This window comes from Oncorhynchus kisutch, unplaced genomic scaffold (assembly GCF_002021735.2).
Source record: "Oncorhynchus kisutch isolate 150728-3 unplaced genomic scaffold, Okis_V2 scaffold1641, whole genome shotgun sequence".
NCBI lineage: Eukaryota > Metazoa > Chordata > Actinopteri > Salmoniformes > Salmonidae > Oncorhynchus > Oncorhynchus kisutch.
Window position 1 is genome coordinate 43,777 of NW_022263586.1, and position 6,000 is coordinate 49,776.

The window sequence follows — 6,000 nt, forward strand, 5'->3', positions numbered from 1 at the left end:
AAATATGAAGATCAGTGAAAGTGTTGTTGATGGATCCTGTGGTGCAATCTGTTAGCATGTTGTACTTATACAGCAGTATACAGAAATTAGATGACAAGGTTATGAGTTCAACTCCCACCAGGAGCAAGTATTCTTCTAGAAGCCTATCCCTGTCTATTTCTTGTCCAGAAAATTAGCATTTATTCAATCCATTTAGGAGGACGTTTCATAGATAATAGGTATGTCATTGAGATGACAGGTCAGAGTGCAGGCAGAGATAGAATACAAAATCATCGTCTTCTCTATCACCAGCTATGCCTGACACGTCAGCAATGCAGGGTGGCAAGCCTGCTCGAAAGTCCAAGCGGATGGCTGTTTGCGAAGTGAGTTGGTGCTTCGCCTCAGAAAATAATCACCCCATTTGTGGTTCGAACCCACAAATACGAGATTAAGAGTCTCATGCTCTACCGTCTGAGTTAGCCAGGTAGGTCAATTGTCGAACTGACTCGGACCGAGTATTGTACATCTATGTTTTTGCAAGATATGGTAAACAGGTGATCAGGCTCCTGTGGCGCAATCGGTTAGCGCGTGGTACTTATACAGCAGTATGCAGCGAAGCAATGCCGAGGTTGTGAGTTCGAGCCTCACCAGGAGCATGTAATTTTCTTGAACCCTTTGCCTGTCTATTTATGCTCTACCGACTGAGCTTGCCAGGTACCTCAACAGTAGTGTTGACTTGGTCCGAATATCGTTCAGCTCCATTTCTGCAAAATATGAAGATCAGTGAAAGTGTTGTTGATGGATCCTGTGGTGCAATCTGTTAGCATGTTGTACTTATACAGCAGTATACAGAAATTAGATGACAAGGTTATGAGTTCAACTCCCACCAGGAGCAAGTATTCTTCTAGAAGCCTATCCCTGTCTATTTCTTGTCCAGAAAATTAGCATTTATTCAATCCATTTAGGAGGACGTTTCATAGATAATAGGTATGTCATTGAGATGACAGGTCAGAGTGCAGGCAGAGATAGAATACAAAATCATCGTCTTCTCTATCACCAGCTATGCCTGACACGTCAGCAATGCAGGGTGGCAAGCCTGCTCGAAAGTCCAAGCGGATGGCTGTTTGCGAAGTGAGTTGGTGCTTCGCCTCAGAAAATAATCACCCCATTTGTGGTTCGAACCCACAAATACGAGATTAAGAGTCTCATGCTCTACCGTCTGAGTTAGCCAGGTAGGTCAATTGTCGAACTGACTCGGACCGAGTATTGTACATCTATGTTTTTGCAAGATATGGTAAACAGGTGATCAGGCTCCTGTGGCGCAATCGGTTAGCGCGTGGTACTTATACAGCAGTATGCAGCGAAGCAATGCCGAGGTTGTGAGTTCGAGCCTCACCAGGAGCATGTAATTTTCTTGAACCCTTTGCCTGTCTATTTATGCTCTACCGACTGAGCTTGCCAGGTACCTCAACAGTAGTATTGACTTGGTCCGAATATCGTTCAGCTCCATTTCTGCAAAATATGAAGATCAGTGAAAGTGTTGTTGATGGATCCTGTGGTGCAATCTGTTAGCATGTTGTACTTATATAGCAGTATACAGAAATTAGATGACAAGGTTATGAGTTCAACTCCCACCAGGAGCAAGTATTCTTCTAGAAGCCTATCCCTGTCTATTTCTTGTCCAGAAAATTAGCATTTATTCAATCCATTTAGGAGGACGTTTCATAGATAATAGGTATGTCATTGAGATGACAGGTCAGAGTGCAGGCAGAGATAGAATACAAAATCATCGTCTTCTCTATCACCAGCTATGCCTGACACGTCAGCAATGCAGGGTGGCAAGCCTGCTCGAAAGTCCAAGCGGATGGCTGTTTGCGAAGTGAGTTGGTGCTTCGCCTCAGAAAATAATCACCCCATTTGTGGTTCGAACCCACAAATACGAGATTAAGAGTCTCATGCTCTACCGTCTGAGTTAGCCAGGTAGGTCAATTGTCGAACTGACTCGGACCGAGTATTGTACATCTATGTTTTTGCAAGATATGGTAAACAGGTGATCAGGCTCCTGTGGCGCAATCGGTTAGCGCGTGGTACTTATACAGCAGTATGCAGCGAAGCAATGCCGAGGTTGTGAGTTCGAGCCTCACCAGGAGCATGTAATTTTCTTGAACCCTTTGCCTGTCTATTTATGCTCTACCGACTGAGCTTGCCAGGTACCTCAACAGTAGTGTTGACTTGGTCCGAATATCGTTCAGCTCCATTTCTGCAAAATATGAAGATCAGTGAAAGTGTTGTTGATGGATCCTGTGGTGCAATCTGTTAGCATGTTGTACTTATACAGCAGTATACAGAAATTAGATGACAAGGTTATGAGTTCAACTCCCACCAGGAGCAAGTATTCTTCTAGAAGCCTATCCCTGTCTATTTCTTGTCCAGAAAATTAGCATTTATTCAATCCATTTAGGAGGACGTTTCATAGATAATAGGTATGTCATTGAGATGACAGGTCAGAGTGCAGGCAGAGATAGAATACAAAATCATCGTCTTCTCTATCACCAGCTATGCCTGACACGTCAGCAATGCAGGGTGGCAAGCCTGCTCGAAAGTCCAAGCGGATGGCTGTTTGCGAAGTGAGTTGGTGCTTCGCCTCAGAAAATAATCACCCCATTTGTGGTTCGAACCCACAAATACGAGATTAAGAGTCTCATGCTCTACCGTCTGAGTTAGCCAGGTAGGTCAATTGTCGAACTGACTCGGACCGAGTATTGTACATCTATGTTTGTGCAAGATATGGTAAACAGGTGATCAGGCTCCTGTGGCGCAATCGGTTAGCGCGTGGTACTTATACAGCAGTATGCAGCGAAGCAATGCCGAGGTTGTGAGTTCGAGCCTCACCAGGAGCATGTAATTTTCTTGAACCCTTTGCCTGTCTATTTATGCTCTACCGACTGAGCTTGCCAGGTACCTCAACAGTAGTATTGACTTGGTCCGAATATCGTTCAGCTCCATTTCTGCAAAATATGAAGATCAGTGAAAGTGTTGTTGATGGATCCTGTGGTGCAATCTGTTAGCATGTTGTACTTATACAGCAGTATACAGAAATTAGATGACAAGGTTATGAGTTCAACTCCCACCAGGAGCAAGTATTCTTCTAGAAGCCTATCCCTGTCTATTTCTTGTCCAGAAAATTAGCATTTATTCAATCCATTTAGGAGGACGTTTCATAGATAATAGGTATGTCATTGAGATGACAGGTCAGAGTGCAGGCAGAGATAGAATACAAAATCATCGTCTTCTCTATCACCAGCTATGCCTGACACGTCAGCAATGCAGGGTGGCAAGCCTGCTCGAAAGTCCAAGCGGATGGCTGTTTGCGAAGTGAGTTGGTGCTTCGCCTCAGAAAATAATCACCCCATTTGTGGTTCGAACCCACAAATACGAGATTAAGAGTCTCATGCTCTACCGTCTGAGTTAGCCAGGTAGGTCAATTGTCGAACTGACTCGGACCGAGTATTGTACATCTATGTTTTTGCAAGATATGGTAAACAGGTGATCAGGCTCCTGTGGCGCAATCGGTTAGCGCGTGGTACTTATACAGCAGTATGCAGCGAAGCAATGCCGAGGTTGTGAGTTCGAGCCTCACCAGGAGCATGTAATTTTCTTGAACCCTTTGCCTGTCTATTTATGCTCTACCGACTGAGCTTGCCAGGTACCTCAACAGTAGTGTTGACTTGGTCCGAATATCGTTCAGCTCCATTTCTGCAAAATATGAAGATCAGTGAAAGTGTTGTTGATGGATCCTGTGGTGCAATCTGTTAGCATGTTGTACTTATATAGCAGTATACAGAAATTAGATGACAAGGTTATGAGTTCAACTCCCACCAGGAGCAAGTATTCTTCTAGAAGCCTATCCCTGTCTATTTCTTGTCCAGAAAATTAGCATTTATTCAATCCATTTAGGAGGACGTTTCATAGATAATAGGTATGTCATTGAGATGACAGGTCAGAGTGCAGGCAGAGATAGAATACAAAATCATCGTCTTCTCTATCACCAGCTATGCCTGACACGTCAGCAATGCAGGGTGGCAAGCCTGCTCGAAAGTCCAAGCGGATGGCTGTTTGCGAAGTGAGTTGGTGCTTCGCCTCAGAAAATAATCACCCCATTTGTGGTTCGAACCCACAAATACGAGATTAAGAGTCTCATGCTCTACCGTCTGAGTTAGCCAGGTAGGTCAATTGTCGAACTGACTCGGACCGAGTATTCTACATCTATGTTTGTGCAAAATATGGTAAACAGGTGATCAGGCTCCTGTGGCGCAATCGGTTAGCGCGTGGTACTTATACAGCAGTATGCAGCGAAGCAATGCCGAGGTTGTGAGTTCGAGCCTCACCAGGAGCATGTAATTTTCTTGAACCCTTTGCCTGTCTATTTATGCTCTACCGACTGAGCTAGCCAGGTACCTCAACAGTAGTATTGACTTGGTCCGAATATCGTTCAGCTCCATTTCTGCAAAATATGAAGATCAGTGAAAGTGTTGTTGATGGATCCTGTGGTGCAATCTGTTAGCATGTTGTACTTATACAGCAGTATACAGAAATTAGATGACAAGGTTATGAGTTCAACTCCCACCAGGAGCAAGTATTCTTCTAGAAGCCTATCCCTGTCTATTTCTTGTCCAGAAAATTAGCATTTATTCAATCCATTTAGGAGGACGTTTCATAGATAATAGGTATGTCATTGAGATGACAGGTCAGAGTGCAGGCAGAGATAGAATACAAAATCATCGTCTTCTCTATCACCAGCTATGCCTGACACGTCAGCAATGCAGGGTGGCAAGCCTGCTCGAAAGTCCAAGCGGATGGCTGTTTGCGAAGTGAGTTGGTGCTTCGCCTCAGAAAATAATCACCCCATTTGTGGTTCGAACCCACAAATACGAGATTAAGAGTCTCATGCTCTACCGTCTGAGTTAGCCAGGTAGGTCAATTGTCGAACTGACTCGGACCGAGTATTGTACATCTATGTTTTTGCAAGATATGGTAAACAGGTGATCAGGCTCCTGTGGCGCAATCGGTTAGCGCGTGGTACTTATACAGCAGTATGCAGCGAAGCAATGCCGAGGTTGTGAGTTCGAGCCTCACCAGGAGCATGTAATTTTCTTGAACCCTTTGCCTGTCTATTTATGCTCTACCGACTGAGCTTGCCAGGTACCTCAACAGTAGTGTTGACTTGGTCCGAATATCGTTCAGCTCCATTTCTGCAAAATATGAAGATCAGTGAAAGTGTTGTTGATGGATCCTGTGGTGCAATCTGTTAGCATGTTGTACTTATACAGCAGTATACAGAAATTAGATGACAAGGTTATGAGTTCAACTCCCACCAGGAGCAAGTATTCTTCTAGAAGCCTATCCCTGTCTATTTCTTGTCCAGAAAATTAGCATTTATTCAATCCATTTAGGAGGACGTTTCATAGATAATAGGTATGTCATTGAGATGACAGGTCAGAGTGCAGGCAGAGATAGAATACAAAATCATCGTCTTCTCTATCACCAGCTATGCCTGACACGTCAGCAATGCAGGGTGGCAAGCCTGCTCGAAAGTCCAAGCGGATGGCTGTTTGCGAAGTGAGTTGGTGCTTCGGCTCAGAAAATAATCACCCCATTTGTGGTTCGAACCCACAAATACGAGATTAAGAGTCTCATGCTCTACCGTCTGAGTTAGCCAGGTAGGTCAATTGTCGAACTGACTCGGACCGAGTATTGTACATCTATGTTTTTGCAAGATATGGTAAACAGGTGATCAGGCTCCTGTGGCGCAATCGGTTAGCGCGTGGTACTTATACAGCAGTATGCAGCGAAGCAATGCCGAGGTTGTGAGTTCGAGCCTCACCAGGAGCATGTACTTTTCTTGAACCCTTTGCCTGTCTATTTATGCTCTACCGACTGAGCTTGCCAGGTACCTCAACAGTAGTGTTGACTTGGTCCGAATATCGTTCAGCTCCATTTCTGCAAAATATGAAGATCAGA

At 44.4% G+C, this 6,000-nt stretch overlaps 8 non-coding genes across 8 annotated transcripts; all 8 read left to right on the top strand.

The window, feature by feature from the left end:
- Positions 1-541: 541 nt before the first annotated feature.
- On the top strand, positions 542-635 carry trnai-uau (transfer RNA isoleucine (anticodon UAU)). Its single transcript has 2 exons — positions 542-579; positions 600-635. It is a non-coding gene; the product is annotated as a tRNA-Ile (tRNA).
- Positions 636-1,289: 654 nt separating this feature from the next.
- Positions 1,290-1,383, top strand: trnai-uau (transfer RNA isoleucine (anticodon UAU)). Its single transcript has 2 exons — positions 1,290-1,327; positions 1,348-1,383. It is a non-coding gene; the product is annotated as a tRNA-Ile (tRNA).
- A 654-nt stretch (positions 1,384-2,037) lies between these two features.
- Positions 2,038-2,131, top strand: trnai-uau (transfer RNA isoleucine (anticodon UAU)). The gene is made up of 2 exons: positions 2,038-2,075; positions 2,096-2,131. It is a non-coding gene; the product is annotated as a tRNA-Ile (tRNA).
- A 654-nt stretch (positions 2,132-2,785) lies between these two features.
- trnai-uau (transfer RNA isoleucine (anticodon UAU)) lies at positions 2,786-2,879 on the top strand. Its single transcript has 2 exons — positions 2,786-2,823; positions 2,844-2,879. It is a non-coding gene; the product is annotated as a tRNA-Ile (tRNA).
- A 654-nt stretch (positions 2,880-3,533) lies between these two features.
- trnai-uau (transfer RNA isoleucine (anticodon UAU)) lies at positions 3,534-3,627 on the top strand. Its single transcript has 2 exons — positions 3,534-3,571; positions 3,592-3,627. It is a non-coding gene; the product is annotated as a tRNA-Ile (tRNA).
- Positions 3,628-4,281: 654 nt separating this feature from the next.
- trnai-uau (transfer RNA isoleucine (anticodon UAU)) lies at positions 4,282-4,375 on the top strand. The gene is made up of 2 exons: positions 4,282-4,319; positions 4,340-4,375. It is a non-coding gene; the product is annotated as a tRNA-Ile (tRNA).
- Positions 4,376-5,029: 654 nt separating this feature from the next.
- trnai-uau (transfer RNA isoleucine (anticodon UAU)) lies at positions 5,030-5,123 on the top strand. The gene is made up of 2 exons: positions 5,030-5,067; positions 5,088-5,123. It is a non-coding gene; the product is annotated as a tRNA-Ile (tRNA).
- A 654-nt stretch (positions 5,124-5,777) lies between these two features.
- Positions 5,778-5,871, top strand: trnai-uau (transfer RNA isoleucine (anticodon UAU)). The gene is made up of 2 exons: positions 5,778-5,815; positions 5,836-5,871. It is a non-coding gene; the product is annotated as a tRNA-Ile (tRNA).
- The last annotated feature ends 129 nt before the right edge of the window (positions 5,872-6,000 follow it).